The sequence below is a fragment of the Rhipicephalus sanguineus genome, chromosome 1 (genome assembly GCF_013339695.2).
Source record: "Rhipicephalus sanguineus isolate Rsan-2018 chromosome 1, BIME_Rsan_1.4, whole genome shotgun sequence".
Classification (NCBI taxonomy): Eukaryota; Metazoa; Arthropoda; class Arachnida; order Ixodida; family Ixodidae; genus Rhipicephalus; species Rhipicephalus sanguineus.
In genome coordinates, this window is record NC_051176.1 from 266,806,917 (window position 1) to 266,830,679 (window position 23,763).

A 23,763-nucleotide genomic window follows, 5' to 3' on the forward strand; every position below is an offset into this window, starting at 1 on the left:
TTTCATTGCGATAAGCCTGAAGACCTTTTCTAATTTTTGGAAAACAATTCCGCCTTCATCGTAAGGACATTGGCGTTTCGTCGTACTGTTAGAGAGAAAGTGTAGGTTATTGACCACGGAAAGGAAAATGATGGTTTACTTCGATCAAAAAATCCCGCCGCAAGTCTACCAACGAGCAAAACAATAATAAAACACTAATCACGCTAAATTAATCTTAAATGCCTTTTTATTTTTATTTATTTATTCATTTTTTTGGTAGAATGCCCCGTTACAGAGCACGCGAACTAAAGCGCACGCTCGCAAATACGCCTCGGGCACATGAAAAGAAACGCGCATGGCGGCGTGAAGGAGGAGGAGGAGGAAAGGCAGGGAGGTGAACGAGACGCGCGTTCGGTTTGCTACCTTACACTTTGTAAAAGGGAATAAGAGATGAAAAGAAATCATACTTAAGCAAAAGAAAAGCTACTAGAAAAAGCTGCGTCAAAGAACTACTAAGAGTCGGTGGTGTGTTTTGCCCGTCTTTGGGCCCACTATCGTGTGCTTACTTACGTAACTACGTGGGGCTGTTTTCATTTACTGTTTTTCGTTGCACTCGTGCGTAATTAGCCCACTCTAATGGCGAAAGGGAGCTTGGAAGAAAAAAAAAAAAGCAGTATTTGGTGTTTTCTAAATAGGATTGCAGATGATCTTGCGAAATATATTTGCAGTCGGACTGCGATGCTGTGTCGGCTCTCGTACGAGTGCTTGAAGTGCAAGCCCACTTAATGAGCCCAGCTAGCGATGCCATGAGTCTAGTGAGTGTGCGTATGCGTTCGCGAGCGTTAAGCGTGCGGTTATGTGTGTTGAAAGAGCAAATATCGTTTCCTTAGAAGCGTTCGCTTTGAAAGTGAAAAGCGACACTTCGTATTGAATGTTGCGCAGTACTTCCCCCCAATCTGTTGCACAACATCTGGGTAAACTGCGCTGAATTGGCAAACATGAAATTTCGCGCGACAAAGCTCCGAAAACGCGAACGTCAGGCAGGCCCATCACTCAACGGCCATTAATTTCAGTGCCCGCCCACAACGGGTGAAAACAATCAGCGATTTCTTGGGTCGACATCGATCTATTCAACTGCAGAGTTGCCGTTTGAGACGTGCGTCCTCAGTCGTGCTCTGAAGATGTATTAGACTTTGAAGAAACGGCGCAACGTGCGTGATTTCCAAATCGGCATCGTAGTGTATAGCTCATGAAAAAATATTGTAATCGTTCGACCATACTGACCAGCGGACGCGCATACGTTTATTTCCCAGAAATGCAAAAGCTACGCCGTGGCATTGATACGTTGGGGGCCCCATCAGGACTTTTTATGCTCCGTCTTCACTGTTGAATCTTGTGCAACTGCACGATAAATAGAGCATGCACAAACCAATGAACGTGCGAGATGCTGCACAACGCAATTATTCATCTTTCCGCTCTAGGTAGGAGGCGCGGCTAACGCTTGTGTGAAAGATATCTTGACCGCGTATAAAGGGGAGGTAAAACAATACAGTGTTTAGTGAGGATTATGATATAGCAGCTGTGATTAGGAACGGGAGTCCCTCGACAGTGACGGTGAAGGCAGGAACATATGTATGGACGCAAGGGAGAACTGCACGGCGATTTGTCTGGTGTGTTGGCACACATTTAGACAACTGTAATAAAAATTGCCATTTCAGGAAGGCGAACCAGCAACTTTTTCAGTATGCTATGCATGAAATGGGATTCATATTGTTGCAATCTGCAAGCGATAACCGGGAAATTTACGCGTCTAGCCTATTACGTCATTGCCTGCACCCTCCCCCTCACCCTACCTTTAAGAGAATGCAAATCTCGAGAAAAAAAAAACTACCACTTAACTTAGGAAGCTGTATATCGTTTCAGTAGAGTTAGTTCTCCTTGGAATGCCGCCCTCCAGTCACTGTAATCTCGTGCATCCTCCAGATGAGCAGCGTATGCAATCCAGGTGCTTTCTGATCGCAGTGGTGTTTACCTTGGTGTTTGCACTTTTCCTATATTTACTCTCACGTGTTCATTCACAGGAAAAGGAATTGTTGCTTGTAGGATGAGCTGTGGCACTGGTGCGATGCTGTGGATTTGTGCCATCCCTTCTTATTTTCCTTATTTCTTCATTGTAATTGAGAAGAATACGGCCGCCAGCTCGCTAGTGTGATGGGCTCTCTTGCGCGCCACTTACATTCCACGGTATAACAGAGAGCTGAGCTAGTTGGTAAGTATTCATTCTAAAAAGACAGCGTTTGTGGCGTCCTGACTTCTCTCTTGTGTCCGTGTTTGCACGCCCTGTCTTTTTAGAATGAATTCCACGGTTTATAATTCCGTTTAAGATATTAGAGTAACGCCGGATCATATGTCCTGGTGCGTAGTGTACGGGTCTCGGGAAGGACAGGTCGCGGGTTATATTAGTGGTCCAATCAATGGCGCAGAAATCATTCTGCTTTATTGTCCTCGCTGTCATCTCGCCAACGGCTACATTTTATGTATGCTGCAAGGCTCCACAAAAGTCTCAGATTTCTGCAAGACCTCGTTTGAAGCATACATAAATACTAGGGGTGTGCGAATATTCGAGTTTCGAATTCGAATCGAACGATACCTAATCGAATGATTCGATTCGACTTTCGAATAGCTAGTATTCGAAGTTTCGAATAATTCGACAGGACGAATATCTAAAACGCGACAAAGGTCAATGGTGCAACTTTTTTAGGGTGGCATGGCTAAAGATAACGCTAACGTCGTTACAGTCGACCTTTCGTTAAAACTTTCAGTGATATCCTGGTTCAAAGGCGAGCGTATGTTTATTTTAAAGGAGACTATGTCACTTCTGCACGTAAAAAAACACACACAAGAAAACTGCCAAGGCCTTCACAGCTTCGCTTCCGAAACGAAAGCACGGACGTCTTGCGTAGTTATAGGTCGCGTATGCCGCAAGCACCATAATACGTCCGGACTTGACCCGCGAAATGCTCGCTGATTGGCTTCACATGGAAAAATTTGTTCACGCTGTGTCACTTGCCGCACCACACCACACGTTCAGAAACGTCCATCGTTCCGGCGCGCAGTTAGAACACTGCTGTGAACGGGCGCCCGAAGGTTTTGGGAACCTGAGCACTTAATGACGATGAATCACAACATTACCGCTGTTGTTTCTTTCAATTTTCCAAATAAAATTTGGTATTCGATATTTTCGGCCACTATTCGGCACTATTCGATTCGAGATGAAATTTCACTATTGGCAAATCCCTAATAAATACGTCATATAAGCATTCAAGCTTGGAAGAAAATTTTCATTTCAACCTTTCCGAACATCAACAAAATGCACTGCAGGTAAGCATGCACCGAAGGAAACCGGTACTATCATACGTAAACAAGAAACCATATACTATCGCTATCTATTCTTTAAGCACTGGTTATATTCTGTCCTATAGCTATGTTTGTGATTGATAAACCATGCAAATCGATTCTCAGAAAACCACGTTTTCCGTTTAACTACGTGCCTAATTAATAAGAAAGCTGAACGAAAACTTCACCTATAGAACTCGAGGTGTGCATTGTATAAGCACGTTCCATACAAACGCGTTCCATACAAACACACTTTGCCAATCATATACCGGGCATACGCATAAACAAACACGATTCATCATCTGAAATTGCTTTGCGCCTGTGTCTTGTTCCCTCATCGTTTCTGCTCTCACCGTAAAGCGTGCACGCGCCCATGCTGTCTGAGTGTTCCCATCAACTGCAGGCCGTTCTTGGTCGGAGCGCAATTTAAGCGCGTGCTTCAACGCTGGTGCTAATTGCTTTCTCTGACGGCGCCCGGTACCCGTGAGAACTTCGCTCTACAATGGGCAGCAAAGTCTGAGCCCTCCAGAAGAGTAGCGCCGCTTCACTTGGCGGGGCCGTGGGCGCGTGCGAGCGTGATCGTGGGATCTCGGCAGCAAAGCCTCACTCAGCGTCACGTCCTGGCCGTCCAACCACGCTCGACTGGCCCGTCAAGCCGTGGCTGCTTCGTCGCGGTATGCTTTCTCCCGGCTTCCTTGTTTGAACAGAGCTCGTCGGAAGTTCTAGCAACGTCGACGAGCGGCCCCTTCGCTTGCACTCCGCGTCCCTGCGCTCCTCGAGCTGGCACCATCTGAGCGAGAACACGGGAAGCGACGCAATGGCTACTGAATCCCAGTTAAGTGGAATGCCCAGAAGTGCGAAACGACAGTTGAGGGTGAAGTGGTAAGAGTAGTCTTAACACGCTTAATTTGGGCTCAGCGGGAGTGCACTGCTCGCGCCTCTTCAACGCCTCGTCCTTCTATATATAGCATCTCTCGCACCCAGCCGTCCGAGGTGCCACACGAAAAATGTCGGTGAAATAAGTCAGGCAGCGAAAATTCACACGGACGACACGGTGACGAAGTTAGCTAGGCAAAACAGAAAAAAATATCGCGAATGAGATCGGTGCCTGAAACAAAGAGCGCGACGGCGGACACGTCCTGCTGCGGCAGCTCGCAGGACCCCTTGTTCGCCCGGATGCTTTGCCACGCTGCGCGGCCATGTCGGTTTTGACAGTGCCGGGAAGCGAGCAAGCCTCCCAGTGAGCATGTCAGTTCGGGTTAAATGAGCTTTGAGCTTTCTTCCCTGAGAGAGGCGCGGCGGTTCGGCATTCGTGCTCGCGGACCCCTCGCCCGCACCACTGAGCGAGAGAGCGTTTCTTTTGCCGCCACAACCAGTTTCTGTCTTCTGCGTGGGAGGTTTCGATCGCTCGCCCTGCAGCACCAGCCCAGAGGCTGCTGCTCCGCACTCATTGGGGCTTTATTTTCTTGCCTTCGCGCCGTTTAGTTTTCAGCTTGGCAAATATAACTTTTTTTTTTTTCCCGTTTGAACTACGCCTCCATTCGACGCACGTGGGCCAGCGGCGCGGTTTTTGTTCAATTAGAGAATGGGCCTGGATTTAAACTTTGAAAGGGGCCGCGGAACGGCTTTCTTTTTTACTTCTTCAACCGCTATACACACACGCCTGCATGCCTGTCCCTTTTTCTGGCTGCGTTTCCCGTCTACTGAGCTCACAACCATTCCCTGAGGGACAAGCTCACTTTGCTTTTGCGTCACGCTTTCGAGCCATCCTCATTTTTGTTTTACGTTCACTTTTAAGCTCTTTCATTATTGCTGCCCCTGGTGTTTGTAAATTGCGGACGGTGATCAAAAACAAAATGCCCCTTGTTTAGCCTTTCATTTCACGAAAGTTCGTGCGTCTGTGTTCGCACGCGCGGAGGCAATGCACAACTGCTTTTCTTTGTCAGTTTAGACTTCTTAGTTTTCGCTCTGTTGTCAGCACGATTCATCTCCCCTGGTCGGCTCAGCAAGTTGAGATGGATATTGTTGCTCGGTTCTGCGTAATCCCTTCCCGCGTTTTCCTCAAACAAGGCGGCAAAACTCGGATACGCAGCAACTTTTCCTGCGCATACTGGGCGCATCTTCATCACCCACCCAAGTCTCGACTTGCCAACAATCTCTCCCCCCCACAACTCTCTCTCTCTCTCTCTCTCTCTCTCTTCGGGATCATGCCTGCGTAAGGCTGGTGAGCCCAACACAGTTTTCATCAATCAACGTAGACTGTGGCTTTGTTTCTGCTGCGGTATACGAGAACGGTTCTCTTATTGACCGAAGAGGATCATGCGGGGAGGAAGCTGGGCGGCTAAGCCAATTTGCTGAAGGCAGCAACTCATGTCACTTAAAAGATTGATCCTTTGTTTTAGTTTAAACAAATTACTTCATTAGGTACGCAGAAACTGCAGGCTTCATTCGCAGGGAATCCTCGCTTACGACTGATTTCACATACTATGCCCGTTGCCACTAAAATGTAAGATTGTACATCACGCAACACAATGTAGGCTAAGTCGTAAAGGAGCGGCATTTGTTTTCTAGTCCGTTCGCTTTTGTCGTTGGATATTCCTCTTATCCGTAAAGAAGTGGGTCTTCCCGCCGAACGAACTCTCGCGGTCGAACCGCATAAACAACACATTATAGTCACGAAAAGAGCGGCAGCCGTAGCTAGCGATATCAAGTAATCGGCTGAATATCCAGCGTCAAACTTGAAGCAATGCAGGTTGTATAGGAAATACGTTTTACCGCCCAGCGGAACGAAGGAAATGACCACATCTTCCGTTCCGGAACAGTTGGCTCACGTCCCGCCAACTGTTTCTTCAACGCCTGTCGACAAGGGGAAGGCCGGGAGCGAAGTCGGGCATTGGGTGCCGCGCGACGAAAGGTCTCGAACGCGAAGAAGCGTAGACGCTCGTGACGAGCCTTGAAACGCCAAGCGGGACGCTTCCCGAGCGTAACTAAGTTGTGCTGTCCCGCGAGCCACGGAGAAAAGGAGGACGCCTGAGCGAGCGTCGATCTTGCAAAAGATAAAAGAGAGCGGACGTTTTGTACTTCTGGGGCTCAGGGAGAAAGCGCGCTGTCGGTGCGCTCGATCGCGCGGGCACAGTCAGCGAGGTGGGCCGCGCTGCAACGAATGATGCGATATAGAAAGCGACAAGGACTGCAACAGCTGTCCCTGCCTCGGCGCAATCGGCTCACAGGACGGAAAATCTGACGCGAATTTCATGGCGCTGTCCGGCCTGGCGTTTCGAATTGGGCATTGAGTGCGCAGACCCGTCCATTTGTCGGCTGCAAGCCGGAGCCGAAGTGGTATGGGAATTGGCCAGTGTGTCAAGAGGGACACGGGGTCTTTGTACGAAAGTAAGGCAGAAGTTGACAGTAAAGTGCGGATTTATTGGCTCGTAATATTGGGAAGGGCAGGGTAAGGAAACGATCCATGACTCAGCATGCGTCAGTTCGGCGCATATACGCATGCGACAATTTCTTTCTGTCGGTTACAATAAACCAATAAGCTGTACTTGCACATATCTGCATAAGGCGTGACTTTCTGGTCAAAATATGCTTGAAGTTTCCTATTTGTACAGGTTCCCGGAAAGAAGTAACAGGGTGGTGGTTTTGCCGTAGAATTAAATATTAGAGTAAGGGACCGTTCAACGGTTGATTAATTATGTGCAAGGGTGTTGCCTTTGTAGGGAAGGTAACGTGACGGCGGCCGACGTGGCCGTGCCATCGTCGCTGTTTTATTGATGGATGAATGCGAGAGGCTGAAGCAAAGTGGCTGCGGCGTACAGCCAGCCCCATAGCGTTCTGTTCTTTTCTCGTGGCTCGTGCGCCTCGATCCACGCGGCGCTCCTCGTCTTTATCCGAGGCTGGCCGGCCGCGAGCGGCGCGGTGCTACACTCTTTTTGCGCTGCTTTCATCGCCGCTCAGCACCCATAGCTCGTGTCTGGCAGAACCCGGAACAGGCACTACATCACTTTCGCCGTCGACAATTCGTTGAAGCTGAGGACGAGCACACGCCCGTAGATGCTCCAACTCGCGCACATTGTTAAATGCTTCGGACGCTGTACCTGCGCGCCACTTTAGCCGAGCCACCAGTGGCCGTAGGGGTTCTCGTGCAGACAAGGCGCCAACGCCTGGTAGCCGGAAGTGAGAGCGCCCGATCGGGAAGGTCGCGGATGGCCGATCTCTTTTGCGGGACGCGAGCATTGAACTGCACGCAACGGAGATTAGGCGCAAATCTCCGGCGCCGCCTGATGAGCGGCCGCTCGGGGCAGCTTCGCGAAGCACCTCCCTTGTTAGGCGCACCCCGTGGCTGGTATGCCACGCACGCGCGCGTGCGTGATTCCCGGGTTTCCGCGCGGCAGACCCTTGGGCCTCGCTTATTCGGTTGCTCCACAGCTGAGCAGATCGGAAGAGGAAGCGGCTCGGCTACGACACCCAGCAGGCATAAATAAAGAATGAGAACACGCAAAGAAAAAGGCGCGAGCAGGCATGTACAAAGGAAGCACAAATGAAAGCAGGCTTCATCGAAGGAGCATCGTATACGAGCCGTTCAGGATCGCCGCTGTTCGCACAGCGAGCTTAATGCACAAGTGAGAGAGACCAGTGCCGCGACACTCCCTTCAGAGACAGGAAATCGACACACGAACGAGTGTAACCAAAACAGCTCACTTTATGGACAGCGTGCTTATGGACATGACCATAGTCGCAATGACATTTGACGCCTTCATAGACATCTTTCCTTCTTTCACACAACGTGTCCCCTTCCTACGTACTGTGTAGCCAACTAGAGGTTTGCTATGGTTGACCATCCCGTTTGCCCTTTACATTTCCCTCTCTCTACATACACATAGTCAAGTACCGTGAAAGGTCTTGGATTCCCCTTGGGGAGCTCCCATGACAACCAATTAGCTCTAAGTTGGCATAATACTAGAAAAAAATTAAGAAATTATAAACGATAGTTCAGAGCTTCTAACTCGTACACCTATGAAAAGGTCACTCTGTACTACCAGCGGGACGTCTTTCCTTAATGCTAACTGACCATACACACGAACACTGTCAGGCTGACTGGAGTCTCTTCATCTCTCCAAACAGGAATGTATCTGAACTTCTTGAACTACGGCACCGCGGGTGGCAATCACAGAACTATGTAACGAATGAAAATCAAATGCTGTTTAATATCAGCCAAGGCAAAACTGTCATGCATATTAATCCAATTAAGCTAAGAACAACTTGTGCAATTAAAGAAGCGAGAAATTCTCGCATTTATACAAGCGATGTTTTCACTATACATGCAGATTTTGTTGTATACATTGCACTATTTTGCTTATGTTTTACGCAAACACTTGCCGCCGTATAGTTAATTTTTTTATGAGAAAGCGTTTCGTTCCTGCGCTCCTCATGGCACGTTCACGTGAATCCGCGTGCCGCCCTGTGTTGCCAGCATGCCCACTGCAGCAGAACTAGGCGATACGTGGTAAAAAGAGACAGCCGACTCATCATACCGCTCTCAAAAAGAGAGTGTCGCGCTGCCGCCCTCGAGAGGCGGATTCTCAGCCAACTAATTACGTGGTTCGAGTCACAAATGAGTCGCTTTGCGCAGCGACTGCAATTAGAACCGCGGGCCGGCTGCGTCGCGCACCGTCTGCACCCCCTCCCTCCGCGAAACTCGCGGGCCGCGGAAGCAGCGGCTAGCGGCTCGGGTTGGCGCGGCTCATGACGGCCGATCCTTTTCGCGATTGCCGGCTGACTGGCCTCTCGCCGTCGAACTCTTCCCGGGACTTCCCCGCGCGACTGCGGCAGGGGGTCCTTCATTTTGCGCCGCGATAAATCATTGTCTTCCTGATTTATTGCTTATCAGTCTGGAGCAGGCAAGCGGAGAGGAGATCCTGGCGCACGACCCAGGACTAGCGGTCATAGTCTGTGGGCGGGAATCTCCGTCTGGCTCGCTGTTCCTACACGGCCGGCCAGATGGAATCGGCGTTTTCGGTCTCGCGTTTGGCCGCCCAAACCCCCTCATCCTCTGGAGCAATCGCACTCTTCGCGCGTGGCCGTTGTTTGTTTCCCCGACGTCTCCTGACGTAACGCTACCGGGTGCGTGCCCAGACGTCGACCGCAGCCTCCCTGTAGCATGCGGCTCAGCTTGGCCACCCCCCTCCCCCTCCCCACCGCCATGCAGCTCAGTAGCGCATCGTCCAATGCGCATTTTGTCCCTGGCACCAGTCGAGAGGTACCCCATTATTTACGTCTTTGTCGGCACGGCATGGGTTTTCCGGTGCTTCCCTTTCTCTTTTTTTTTTTGTCTTTTTCTGTTTGCGCAAGAAAGAGGAATCTGTTATCTGCTTTTAAATAATGGAAAGACGAAACGGGTCGTGAAGCGATTCAATTTCGTCTTTCATATTAAAGTGTAATTTTCTTTGAAAATATGCCACGAAAGGAAAACTAAAGAGGTGATAGAAAAAGAAAGGAGGAGGGGAGGTGATGATCTGAAAAAAAGATAAAAAGGCAGTGCTCGGAAAATGTTACGTTTATTGTCAGTTGTCAAGTTTTATGCCAAATAGAGAATGATGACCTTTCGTGTCTGCGCAGAGAGACAAAGAGAGCTCGGAGTCAGTGTGCGTGCTGCTTCTTTTTCGTTTGAAGAGACAGATGCTGCATCAGTACACTCCTGATGTTACAAAACGCTAAGATGCGCCGAAAATAGAAAGCATGTACTTTAGCTGTCGACTAACGCTGTTTGCTGTTTTGTATAAATGTGCGGTCCACGTACGCCACCGTATCATCCCTGCGTTCTCGCACAAGTAGTCCCTTTCGCAATCGGCATTCCGGCTACTGCTACAGTCTGCTTGACACGCTGACTGGCTAGAGCGACCTGATGATGCCGAAGGCCTTCAATGACTCTCGCCGCTGATGTTTCGACTACGCGCCACCCTAAAAATTTAGTTCGCAAGTGTATATTCATGTCAGAGCAAACAGCGCGTTGTCGTTTTGTAAGCGCCCGCCATGTCAGGCTTGCTGTTGTGTCTGGTTTCTCTAATGCCGAATTTCTAAACGACTATGCTGTTACATCTTCTAAAGAAAGAAAGAAAATTTTCTTTCGACGCCAATGTCTAGGTCTCACTCAAGGGAGTGACTCTTCGCTATTCTCTGTGTGATACAACATGTCTCCTTTTTTGTAGCGTTAGCTACACTTGCCTAGCCGGCGCCGATTTCGCGTGGATCCTCATGAGCCGTGCTGCGCGTGCGCGAGGATCAATGATGTCACACAGCTGGCTCACCGCGAACTCACGCGCTTTCCGCCACCGCCGCGCGCGACTCGCCGCTGCTGGTCTGCGCATTCGAGAGGAGTTACGTCGTAGCCATGGTAGACACACTGGCACCAGCGCGCGCACAGCTATTCGCCCTCGCTGTGCAGTCGCCGTCTGACACTGCGCTAGAGCTGATTGATAGCGCCTCTGACTGGCGTTTGCAGGTGGGTAACGCCATGGAGAAGGAGAGCGCAAATGCTGCTCAACGGTGCATAATAGCCGAGAAGCTTATCTCATCGGATCCCGAAGTAGTTGCCTGGCAATTAGCGGTTCAGCGTACGAAGAATGAACAGAAGAAGGCTAATAATCCTAGACAACCTGGAAAGCTAAGAATAATCAGCTGAACCTTTGCTAACGCCACGTATATCCTGGCATAGCCGAGCTAAGCCGCTGCAATTTTTTTTTTTGATGTCACGTTGCCATTTCACAACAAAAGCCCGAAATGCGTTTTGTGTTTCTGAGACCAGCGCTTCGTGTGTTAAAAGGCCGCCTTCACCGCACAAGAAGCGCCTCGGTGAAACTTCCTTTCGTAACTAAAAGAAAACTATGTGTAAATAAAACTTACAACCCACCGCTGTCGTTTTCTAGTTTTCCGCGCAAAGTATTTTCCGAAATGCTCGCATTTATGTACATACCTTATACGAGCTCATATGTTGCAAATGCGTGAATACAACGCAATGAGCAAGTGAACTGCGGGAGAAATCGAGGATAAGGAGCATGCATATGCGTAGGCGAATCAATAAACACGGGACTGAGCGGACAACTGAAGCCACATTGATTTACGCTTGTAATTTACTTCGCTCAAACAAAGCAGGCATTTCAATTCCGGGGCGAAGGGATGGAGGGGAACCCTCCAGTAAGGGACCTGTTATAGTACGTGACGTTAGACCAGGGGTCCTCAAGCTCACCTTAGCTAGCGGGCCGCAGTCATAGATTTAGTCGTGCTAGGGCCGGGACAGTAAAGAAGGTTGGAGCGGGGGGATTGAACGAAACGTCAACTGACGTTGCCATCTGAAAGAAGATTTCCCTTCCCAGTCTCATATGTGGGTCATTTCTGAAAAGGATTGGGTCTCAGGACTCGAGGAACGTCGATACCGATATCCAGAATGGCTGAAGTCCGGACGCTGATTCTGAAATAGAGAGTTTTTGTTGCGCTGTTATAATTCAACACATGGATGACTGGATGGGGTGCCTCACTAAAATATATATAACGAAGGCAGGCATGTGCGGCCCCCCGGGTCGCGTGTTTGAGACCCTTGCGTTACTCTATAAACCAACGACACTACCAGATAATAAGCTCATGTACTATAGTCGACATGGTTTTGCTCTATTTCGCATCGCAGTGTTACAGTGAATCACAGTGAATTACAGTGAATCACAGTTACATCACAGTGAATGAATGAGGTCGCCTTGTAGCGGCAAACTTTGGGACGTTAAACCCCAGATATTATTATTGTAGCGGCAAATGTACACTTGGCGATGCCAGTACCTGGGTTTTCAATACGATTACGGCTGTGGCTCTCATAAATTTAAGCGGCGCATTCTTGATATCGAGCCATCCTGAATAAAATATGTGGAAGCACGCGCCGACCTGTCTAATGCACTAATATTAGCTTCGCTGTCTTGACGGGCCACGGCTTGAACTCATTATTTTCATTTCATTTCTCATCTTCTACCCCCCCCCCCCCGCCCTTCCCCGCAATCTTTCTTCTGGAGCCAACCTCCTAAACCACGATGAAAGCGATTACGTTGTCATTTCCACCCGTTCTGGTGAAACAAAACGTTCGATGTCAGAGTATCCTCCATGCACATGGCACATGACACATGTAGACATTGACTGAAAGGCGTATACGTCACATATAGAACAAAAGGCACGGCAATGTATACAGACGAATGACCGCCATCTCTTAAAACAATATTTTACGCTGTGATGACGATGAAGAATGGTACACCTCCATAGCTGTGAATGACAGTTTGACTGTCAATCACGACTCTCCCCCCTCCTCTCCACCTGTCTTTTTTCTTTTAACAAAAATGTACAGTTTCGTTAATTAGGAACAGATTTCTGTAAAAGCCAGCCTTCCTTTGGCAGACTTGCCATTCAATCTCTTCGCTTGCATTACTTGAAGAAATGGCAGTTCAGGTCCGACGAGTACGGACACAGCTTTCGCGCTAAAACGTCAATGAGCGATTGGTTAATTAACAAATTACAATTTACGTACACTTGGGTACGTTTTGAAACGGCTGTAGCGCTCAAGCCGGTTAATAATGCTGGCAGACCCATTCAGGACATGTCCCGACACTAGCGCTATTGTTTTGACAAATGTGCGATTTTTTTCTTCTGTAGCATATATTGACGTCCTCCTAATTACTTCCCCGAAATTCTTCCCTCGCGCGCTTCCTGAACACACAAAGTGACAGGACAATTTATTTAGCAGCAGAATTTGGCAACGGATCGTCGTAATTTCTCCTAATTGAACGCGCATTTCGTTCTCTCCACGTTCAAATATGCAATTGCGACATGTAGCCTAAAGCGTATTTTTAAACAACCAACAAAACTATGTAGATGACCTTATTGAATAACCATAAGTGTCTTACGAGCGCGTCAGTTTCTTCGAGTAATCCAGCAGAAATTACCTCTGCGTAATCTATGTACGGCAGTTGAAAAAAAAGCTATAAAAACCTGTGGGAATTCTCGTCCTTTCAGAGAATGAAGGTGTCGTAATTAAAGCAGTACGGTGAAAATAAAGAAGCTGAACTACTCCAAAAACATTCGAGCCGTTGAATACCGCAATTAGTGCGATAACCACAGATTAGCCCTTTAATTATATATAATAGGTGCTCCAATACTATGGCTCCAATTCCAGGGTATCTGTCTGCGAACTACAGGGGTACTTGGTTCCCTTCACCGATAACTGGAAGTCTCTCCTTTAAGACTGCGGTGACACCCGTGTATTTTGCGCACTCTTGTGGAGATTATTACTTGAAAATCATGACAGATTCCCATCTATATTTTATATCAAAAGCTGAATTCTAGGAGCAGACGAAGGGCTTAACTGCTCTAATTGCAAACTCTGGTTTGGAATGACTCGATTTCTTACAAATGAAAATAAAAACAAAAAAAAAACAAAAAAGAAGGCCAGGCCTGCGCGGAAAGCGCAGCACAGTCACAGCGAAAGCTGGAAGAGCGGCATAAATTTCTAGAGCCCGCTATAAACTCTCTTGGGGCTACTAATACAAGTACACTAGCAACGTACCCACTACGCCACAAATAATTGTTGTGAAGCTGGGAAGCGCCCACTACGCCATTATTCGTCATTCTGCGGAGAACCGAGGCATCACCTGTAAGGCATTGTGTGCACTTTGTTGATGCGACGGCTGATGACGATGAAGAATTATGGCTGAGCCCTTTGCAATGGGTTGGAAGCTTTAAACGACCGACTAGTTACGTAATTCGCATTGTGTGACGCCCGGTCGTTATTTCACTCTCCCACCATGCTACATAACATACGTTAACATGAGAAAGAAAGAGAGAGAGGGAAAGAAGTTTATTGAGACCCTGAGGGAACGGATCATGGGGGCGTTATGGGCTTCCTTGGCAACCAATAGAAATTCACTTGCGAGGAACCAACTGCGCTATAAATCATCATAATTTCTGTGAAATAGGGAAGCAGCCACTATGCCATTTTTTTTATTCTACGGAGAACCATGGTACCCGCTAAACGCCTGTAAGGCATTATGTGGACTTTGTTGATGCTGTGGCTGATGACGATGAAAAATTATGGCAGAGCCCTTTGTAATGGGTTGGAAGCATTAAACAACCCACTCGTTGCGCAATTCGTATTGTGCGAGGCCTGGTTACAGAATTCGCGTTGTGTGATGCCTGGTTGTTATTTTACTCTTCTACAACGCTACTTACGTATGTTAATGTGGTTTCTTCCCGACATGAAGCCTGTACAGGGTCTCCTTGCAAACTAGCTTCAAGCACCGGCATGGCTCTGAGGTCGGGCTCCAACGCAGATGGTCGACGTTCGGATCTCATTCCATCCTGGACATTTTTTTCTTATTTCCATTCTTTTTCTTATTTCGCGCGATATCGGTTACGGACACCGGCGGCGGCGGACAACTACGGCGCCAAAAACGGCCCTTGTGATCTCATAACAGCTTTCGCTGCAAAAGTAATTTTTAGTAATCGCTAACCTGTAGGACTTCCTTGCTTGCTGCGCTCCCAAACGGGGTACAGACAAACAGCTTCAATTCAACGATTCATATTCGCTTTCCGTTCACCCATCTCAAGTGTTCTTAACCACAAAGAGAAGCGTCGAGACGCACAGCAAAATATGTATGACAGTTCATACATTGAGGGGTTCATTTGGTTTAAATAACGGGAAAAGCCTCTCGGGATGTTGTTAGCTTTTTACATGAGTGTGTAAAGCTGAACCCTTAGCATTGCATGAGCTACGAAGTAGTCTTTCAGAACACTGACGATAAATAAATCGAAGCATCATTAATTTACTCCACTTTTCAATAGGTATTAGGCTAATAAAAGCAAGAATATGACGACTATCACGCACCAGGATAACGGCGAACAACGCTTGAACAAATCGTTTGAAGCCTTATTGACATGCACTCAGACAGCGCACTCAGACAGGGCGGGCGATGTGTCAGCCACAGCTACTGCAGTCGAAGCCATCCATGGTCAAAAATCAAACAAAATGAGAAACGCCCAAGTTTTTTTTTTTTTTAGTACAAGCCCTCAGCGTTCCTTAGAGGTATACGGGCGTTTGCGCAGAAGGGTGCAGCGTCGGGCTTCAAAACAGCGCTGTTGCTGCGGTCACGTGGCACGCTCAGTACGTGCTTAGAAATCTTGTACGAATGTTCTTACGTTGTTCCTCAAGCTACGTAGAGAAACGCCCGATCAAAAGTCAGCCCGCCAGTAAAGTTCTTGCTGTTTCCCACGCGAGAAGTACATATAGAAAAACAAAAACTTTGTAACAGCGGCAAGAAATCTTTCAAGGTTTGGCGCATCACGTTTCTAAAGGAAATTGCATTTTTCGTTCGAGATTCGGACCACGAAACATGCGCGGCCTTCTTTTGAGAAAGGAACGGCGGAAAAAAAGAAATAAATCGCCATTGGTTGGGCGTACGGCGCATAGACCTGAAGTAAGCAACGGATAAACGTTAGCGGCTTAATTCTTTTTTTTTTTTTTCGTCTACATACCGTTTTCCCCCATTTTCGGTATGAGTGCGGCGAGTTTCTTCGATTTCGCCGTTTCTCCCTAAAACTCATCTCGTGCATAAACGGCGTGCGCGGAAATGCGTTTGCCCGAGGCTCGGCGTGAGCCTCGCAATTTTTTTTCTATCCTACATCCGTATGGAAACGATTTTATTTTGCGTTCCGCCAAATCGCGCCCTCCGTGGCGTGGAACGTCTCCCCGACTTGGGTTTAATCTATCACCGACAAAATTCCTGAGATTTTTTTTTTTTGTCTGTTTTCTTTGTGGCTGCTTCCGGGTGTGTGGCTGTCTTCAGCGTCTCGCAAGTTCCGCATGTTCCATGAACGCATGCAGCATGCCTAACTCCGTCGCCCCAAACACGGAAGCGAACTCTGCTGACGCCTGATACGCGCTGCTTGTCGGTCACGTTTTTTTTTTTTTCTGCTACCGTTAGGTCTAAAGGTCATTTTCCTTTTCGCAGCTAGAACGGTTGTATACCAGAGGCATGTTATTCTTACGAACTTTTTTAATTATCTGGTTATGCGAAATATGTCTCCACTCTTTTTGCACTTTTGGCAGCCAGGCGTCGGAAGCTCAGAAGCTTTCAAAGCCTTGCAGAGACGGTGCTCTTTTGTCCACACATTCCGCCAGAACCCAAGCATTTCGATCTTATGAAAACTGTTGGGAGCGCCTGCCCGCGGGCAGGGAAACAGAAAGGAAATGGAAACAGCCTTGTTGTGGGGGTGCACGGATGGCTTGATTGAAACTCTTTTGTGTAAACAGACCTATCCGCGGGCGCCACCGACAACTAGACTTTTTCTAACTGCCATAGTTTCGTATTTACCGCGTTTCTTTCGTTTTCGGTAGGGGTGTGCGAATATTCGAAAGTTTCGAATATTCGTCGAATATTACATTCAAAATATTCGTATTCGATTCGGAAATTGTGTATTCGAAACGTTTCGAATATTCGATGACTTCGAATATTCGAAAAATTCGAATATGGGATTCGATAATCATGCATAAAATAACTCGTCTTCCATATTTCTGCTGCATTCGTATAGCTAAAAACGTTGCCGAGAGGAGCGGCAAACATCGTAAGTACACGGAGGCACGATATGTGCCTGCGACGAGTGCCCCAATACGTATGATTTATTGCTGGTGCATCTCCGACGTGCAGCGCTGATGGCGATCATGCAACTATACATTTTCAATATTATGCGGCCGTAACGTGCCGCACTACCATTCGTTCTCTATGCGGGACCACTTCTGAAGAAAGACAGTGACCCAAGTGACTGGTGGCGGACTGTAGGCACCTTCAGATACCCCAGTCTGGCAAAGCTTTGCCCCATGTACCTCCCTATACCAGCCACTTCTGTTCCAAGCGAGCGTGCCTTTTCAGTGGCAGGGGGGGGGGATGTCTCTGTTAGAAGGGAGCGCCTGCTGCCTGATCATGTGGAGCAACTCATGCCAACATCTAGTCATTACTTTCATTGTGCCGTGATATTTGCTTGTGTTGTGATGTGCATTGTGCTAGCCTGGACATTGTGTTCTTGAGATAGCAGTGTATGTTGTGTTGCCAGTCAGGCGGGTAATGTTTGTTTTTTTTTTCAAATAGCTACATGTTAAATAAAATATTGTTACTGTGGAGACAAACTTCCTTTGATATTCGATATTCGATTCGATATTCGAAGGTGGATATTCGTATTGGATTCGTATTCGAAAAATTTGATATTCGCACACCCCTAGTTTTCGGCAGTTTCGATCACATTTACTTGTTTTTCCAACTCGTGCGCTAATGTATACACAGCTGCCTGTATAGGATAACACACACACACACACACACACACACACGCACACAAAAAGAAGCTGAATTTCGGTGGTTTATCGTCGTTTTTGTTCCTATCGTCATTGTTATTCGGCTTTCCGAGATAACGCCACGCTTCACGTTCACACACTCGACGTATAAGCTGTGTTTATTCAAAAGCTTTTCTGCGCTCGCGCCTAGCAGGCGTCAACTTTATACCGTAGCGCAAAATAAAAAGGCGTCCACGTGTATTGTAAGAACTTTTTTTTTAACTTACGTAACGTACGTTTGGTTGGATTTGTTTGGCTAAATATTTTCGGACAAGTATTTTGACGAACAGTTTAAAGTTCCTGCACTGCTTCTTTGGAGTCAATGAACTTTCATGAATTTCGGAGAAGTTCAAGTTTGTCTTCAAGGAGGCAACAAAGAAAAACGGATACAAACGGGCAAAAATAAGCAAAAGGTTTTTTTTTTCGCACAACTTACAGTATCTCCTTTGTTCCTGCGTCAAGCTAATCCAGCGTTCAGTACTTCGTTGCGGATTAGTTTGTTCATACTGAGGAAAATGGTTGATACTGCGCTCTAACATATTTCTCTATCCAATGCACTCTTCTTCAATCTTCACGTATCATGCGCAGCACATTACGTAGTCAGTAAATGCAGCGCTTTCAGTCGTTGATTAATTTGAACTCGCACTGATACCTGATAGCCTGCTGGCAAGCTCATCCTTTATTGATCCCCTCGCGAAGGTGCTGCGCCCGGATTTGATCTCGGCACCTGCAGGAGGAATTTTCTTCCAACTGCGACGTTTGTCTTTCTGGTATAACAAAGCCAGATCCCTCTGCGCCGCTTCGCTGCAGTCGAGACGACGCTAAGTTCTTCTGATGCGAAATTTACCCCACCTCGTGGATTTGAGTACAACTAGACATTCTGAATGAAATGCCACACACGCAAACAAAGCCCACAACGAGTTCGAAACTTGTTAAGGGCACTGGAGCAATGCGAAGGCTGTCACGGGTAGCCTAATTTTTCTTTTGTCTCTTCGATTAGAGCCGAGCAGGCCGCGGTGGCTCTCGCTTTACTTGACGAGAATAGCCATCAAATCTACACCGATTCTCGCGCGGCTGTCAGAGCCTTTGCATCAGGTTCCGTTTCCGCCGAGGTTGCACACATCCTAGGTGACAGAGTCATTTCCTCACACATCATCACGTGGTTTCTGGCTCATCTCGGGTCGCACTTATCCTCTCTGACTAACCTCAACGAGGTCGCCCACACCCGCGCGCGCGAGCTAACCCACCGCGCCGGGTTGGACGGAGGCGGTACCTCGGGGACTGGTCGGGACGTCTTTCGAGATCCTTTATTCGCGTTCAACGAGGTTTCTAAGCACCACCAGCTGTCTAGGCGAACGTTTCCTCTTCCGCACGAGAAACTCTCCAGGCCTCAGGCTGCCACGCTTCGAATGCTGCAGACCAGGTCTTATCCTAGTCTATCAACCCTAAGTTCTTACACGGATGCTTTTGAATCGAACTGTCCCGATTGTGGTGCGAGAAGCAATTTAGATCACATGCTCTGGCGGTGTCCCTCCTTACGGGGCCCTCAACGCCTCACTGAAGAAGAGTGGTGCTCCGAGCTAAGGAGCTCGAATCTACTACACCAATTAAGGGCCGTCCAGAGGGCCCACGACGCGGCAGTGAGGCTTGGCCTCCCCGTCCCCACGTGGGAGCGGCCCGCGGCGCTGCCGCCCTGAACGGCTGCGGTGCTCCTCAGGACTATCTTAATAAAGTTCATTGTCTGTCTGTCTGTCTCTTCGATTGCTTAATGAATTGCAGCACAAAATCGTTACAAAATACGAATAGTTCCGGAGAGATATATTCACCTTAAACGGAACGTTCTTTTTTTCTTTCTTGCGGAACATACGGAATATTTTAAAAGATCGCCTGCGGCAGCAGATGGCGCGGTTGTAGCGATTCCGGCGTGATTTTGGATTACGCGAAAATGCGGACATTCGGAAAATGCTAGCGCAAGAAATCAACTTTCACAACCAAATAGTGAACAAATTTTTACTACATATATTTTTCATTAGATACACTACGATAAATATTGGAATTTACGAATTTTAGCCAACGAGTTCGCAAGGCGTATAACGAACACTGAGGGTGGCACTGGTTTCAAGATATGCGCCGTCAAACTTGTGGTGATTAAGGTTTGTTGTTACGCGAGCTTTTTTCAACAAAACGTCATTCGCTTTGGAGGCCCACTATTTAGTGTAACTTGAACGCCATTGCATTTCGCTTCTGGAATGAATATTGGGAACGCGGCGCCATACTCGTAATTTGTTCCAAGTAGTTACGCCCTTCAGAAGTTTACTTATCATACGTATGTGACGTATTGGTAACTGATATATCTGCAAGCAAAGTAACTGATGGCTGAACGACTGGTATCACAACAGCAAAGAAAAAGCGTGCGAAGGAAACTAAGCTTATCTTTCAGAATGTGGGGACAGCTGCAACGTTATTGACGACGACTTGTAATTTGTAAAATAACCTTTTGGGTTGCTTTCTTTTCTTATCACTGTATCCGTCTCGCTGATTGGCCGACTTTAGTTATTGTGTTGGTGCGGTTCATACATGCGAGCCAATTAAAGGAGGCAAAAGAAATTTGAAAAAATAAGAGAACCGGAGTAATAAACGGACAACAGTTAATACAAAAAAAAAGTGTGGCAGCAACACACTGAAAAAAGTGTTCTTGTGCTTTAGTTACTAAATGAAATTAACTGACGAAGATGCCTGATAGTACGCACTGCATGTTGTTTAAATTAATTAACATCATCACTGCGTGCTACATGCTGTTGCTACCGCGCAAACAAATTTACGCGAACGCCTCAAGACGACATAGAATATTAAATTGATTGAATTAGAAGAAGGATAGAAACACTTTTTTTGGTACATGATATCATGCTCCGTGTCTGATTTTTTCTTTGTGCGCGATTTTTTTTTGTTGTTGTTACCGATAATATGCTGCGTGCGTGATTCAAAAACCCAAGCGATCACATCGTTTCCGCAATACTCATTAAGTGACACGTCGAATCGGGACGAACTTGAGTTTTTGTCATTGTTTAGTAAACATGACAAGTCTGCCGTAGCACTCAGTTTGCTTTTCTTGATCACGTGACTAAATGTCGATGTCTACCGGTATAGGATTACGGATTCCTCGCTGTTCGTATACTTTTTTTTTCCGAGACTTGACAACGTCTGAGACAAGTTAACACAAAGACACAATGCCCGCTCGCGTAAGCATGACAGCCAAGAAATCAAACGAATTGTTTAAAAACGGAGCCGGCCGGCGTGAAAACCGCGGCTTTTTTTTACGGGAAAGTCGGAATCACCTGTTCAACGCCCACTGTCCGTCCGCGCCGTCCGACATGGTACGCGCGGTGAGAGACAGAGCACGTTGAAGGGAGGCAACGGTGACACGATAGTGCACGCGACGCGCAGACTGCCAGCGCGCGTGTCCTTACCGGTGGTGGGAGTTTTTCGAGTGGAGATGGGCCTCGGCGGGAGCTTTTCCCCGGGCGCTCTCAGCGGGACCGCGTGGCCGGGCCGCGCTGACTGGGCATCACGAGCCGGCTCTTGGTTATAGCAGCGTGCCGGAGCGCAGGCAGAGTTCGGAGTGCCGGTGGCGCCGGCGCTGAGCGCGAACCCCGTGGCGGACATCGATCTCGCGCGCACCCGTCCGCCAATGGGAGCAGACCGCGCGGCGCGCGAACGACGCCGGACCCTGGTACGGCGCGTTTGTACACGGCGTGCTTCTTTTCTGGGAGCGGGACGCCAACCCTACAGGCCCGTTCGCGCCGCCGTCAACTTCTCGCGATGAAACTTAAGATCTATAGATTTTTTCTTCTAAGAACGGGCCGATGTAAAAGCGCGACCAAAAGAAAACAAGACGAGAACACAGGTTCACTGGAGAAGCGCGACTAGCAACAGTTTATTTTCGTACGTTTTTACACTTCATAAACTCGAGTGATAGGCGGGAAAGCGATAAATCATTGCACTCCCCCAAATATACAGCACATCATTCTGGTACGCACAACTAATCAAATCAGAAGAGTGTAGGATTGGGCGTGTTCGTATACGATGTTCATGGCAGCGCAACAGACACAAGGGGACAGAAGAGAGGACACAGTAGCGCTCTGTGTCCACTTTTCTGTCGCCTCGTGTATATTTCGCTGCTAAGTATTCGTAATCAAATGAATTTCAACTGGCGGCAAACAGATAGATGGCGCGGTCACACGCACGTGTGCCCACAGCGAAGCTATGACATTGCCGTGGATTTAAAAAATATATCTTTCATTCGCGCTGTGATCTTGGTTCGGTAAAAGATCGGCACGCATGTGCATCGGTTAGAGCACGTGCACTCTAAGGAAAAAAAGAAAAAAACGCGTGACTCTTTTCGGTGAGTCCTGACTTGCTACGTATATGGCTCTCTTTAAAGAGACACGTGAACTCTCTTGTGGGCCACATGACTCTCCGAAGAGAGTACAATGATCTCCAAAGAGAGTTGACGTGTCCCTTTAAAGAGAGTCATATACGTGGCAAGTCAGGACTCACCGAAACGAGTCACACATACTCTTTTTTATTTTCTTAGAATGTGTCTATATGTATCCGGGGTGGGTTACCTGCACACAATTGTTTTTATGCACCCCGAAGTTTGACTTCAATCGCAGTGTTTGCGGCCTAGCACGCTGCTCATTCCCCACCCTGTCATTCGTACTGCAAGGTTCACCTTCCGTGCGTTACGAAGTTGACCCGTGGATATTTACGTCGTTTGAAAAGCTCGACGGAAAAAAGAGCCGCAGACGGACAACCAACAAGTAACTTTCGTTCTATTTGGGTTCGTTATTTCTGTAACATTGCCGACATGATACTAGAATGGCACACTAAACAACCGTCTTGCCGAAGCCCAGACTACCCGTACTACGTGCTGATAGTTGAGCTCCTTGGTTGTATGTACTACAAGTAACGGCGCAAGAAATGATAGGACATACAGAAGAGAGAGAGAGAGAGAGATAATAAAACGAGAGAAAGGCAGGGAGGTTAACCAGAATTGTAGCATCCGGTTTGCTACCCTACACTAAGGGGAGGGGGAAAGGGAAAGAAAGATGGAAAGGACAGCGGACAGAAGAGCAGGCGCGCGATAAAAAAAAAAAAAAGATAAGGCGCACACGGCGCTGGGCGCTGCGCGTTTCTTGCGATGTTCCTTGAAGCACACACAGGATGTTTTTCTTTAACAATAGAGAATTTTTTTAAAAGAAAAATGCTGTGATGATCAGGCACCTGTTGTTTACGTGCACGAATTTTACGTTGAGGTGGAAATACCTTGCCGCAGCTAAATTTACTTTGAATATATTAATTAAAAACTCTGCATCATACCTATGTTTAAAACTTCAAGGTATTGCGCTTAATTTGAGATATTATTAATTGACATTCAATGGCGATACCGGAATCGAGCGCCCCAGGCGCGCTGAAAAGGCAGCCGCTCTGTTACGTCAGACCGGAACTACCCGTGACGAAATCACGAGATTTGAATGAAGGCGCGTCGCTGAATGTGGTCAGGGAAACGGCATGGTCGTCTGCAATACACAAGTGCACCACTTATTCTTTGCGTGCGGTGCTTATCTCTTTCCTCCTTAAACTAACAACAGGCGGAAATCACTCTTTCGCCTGTCGCACTGTCTGTAAGGAGAAGCACCGAATAGTGACTGCGCCCAAGTTTTATGCTGTGTATGCGTTGAAAGAAAAGGTGGAAAACTGCGGTTTTCTCGAGCACAGCTCGAAAGATACATATAAGCAGCAAACATGACACGCAAGGCGATCCACTGGCGCAAGGATGACTTGCCGCTATCCACGACAGAATGCTGCCGCGGCGTGCCTTTATTCAATGTTAGTCACATCTTCGGCACGGGAAGGTCCGGTCTGATGTGTCAGAGCGGCCGCCTCTGCTGCGCGCCTTGGTATTGCCATTGACATTC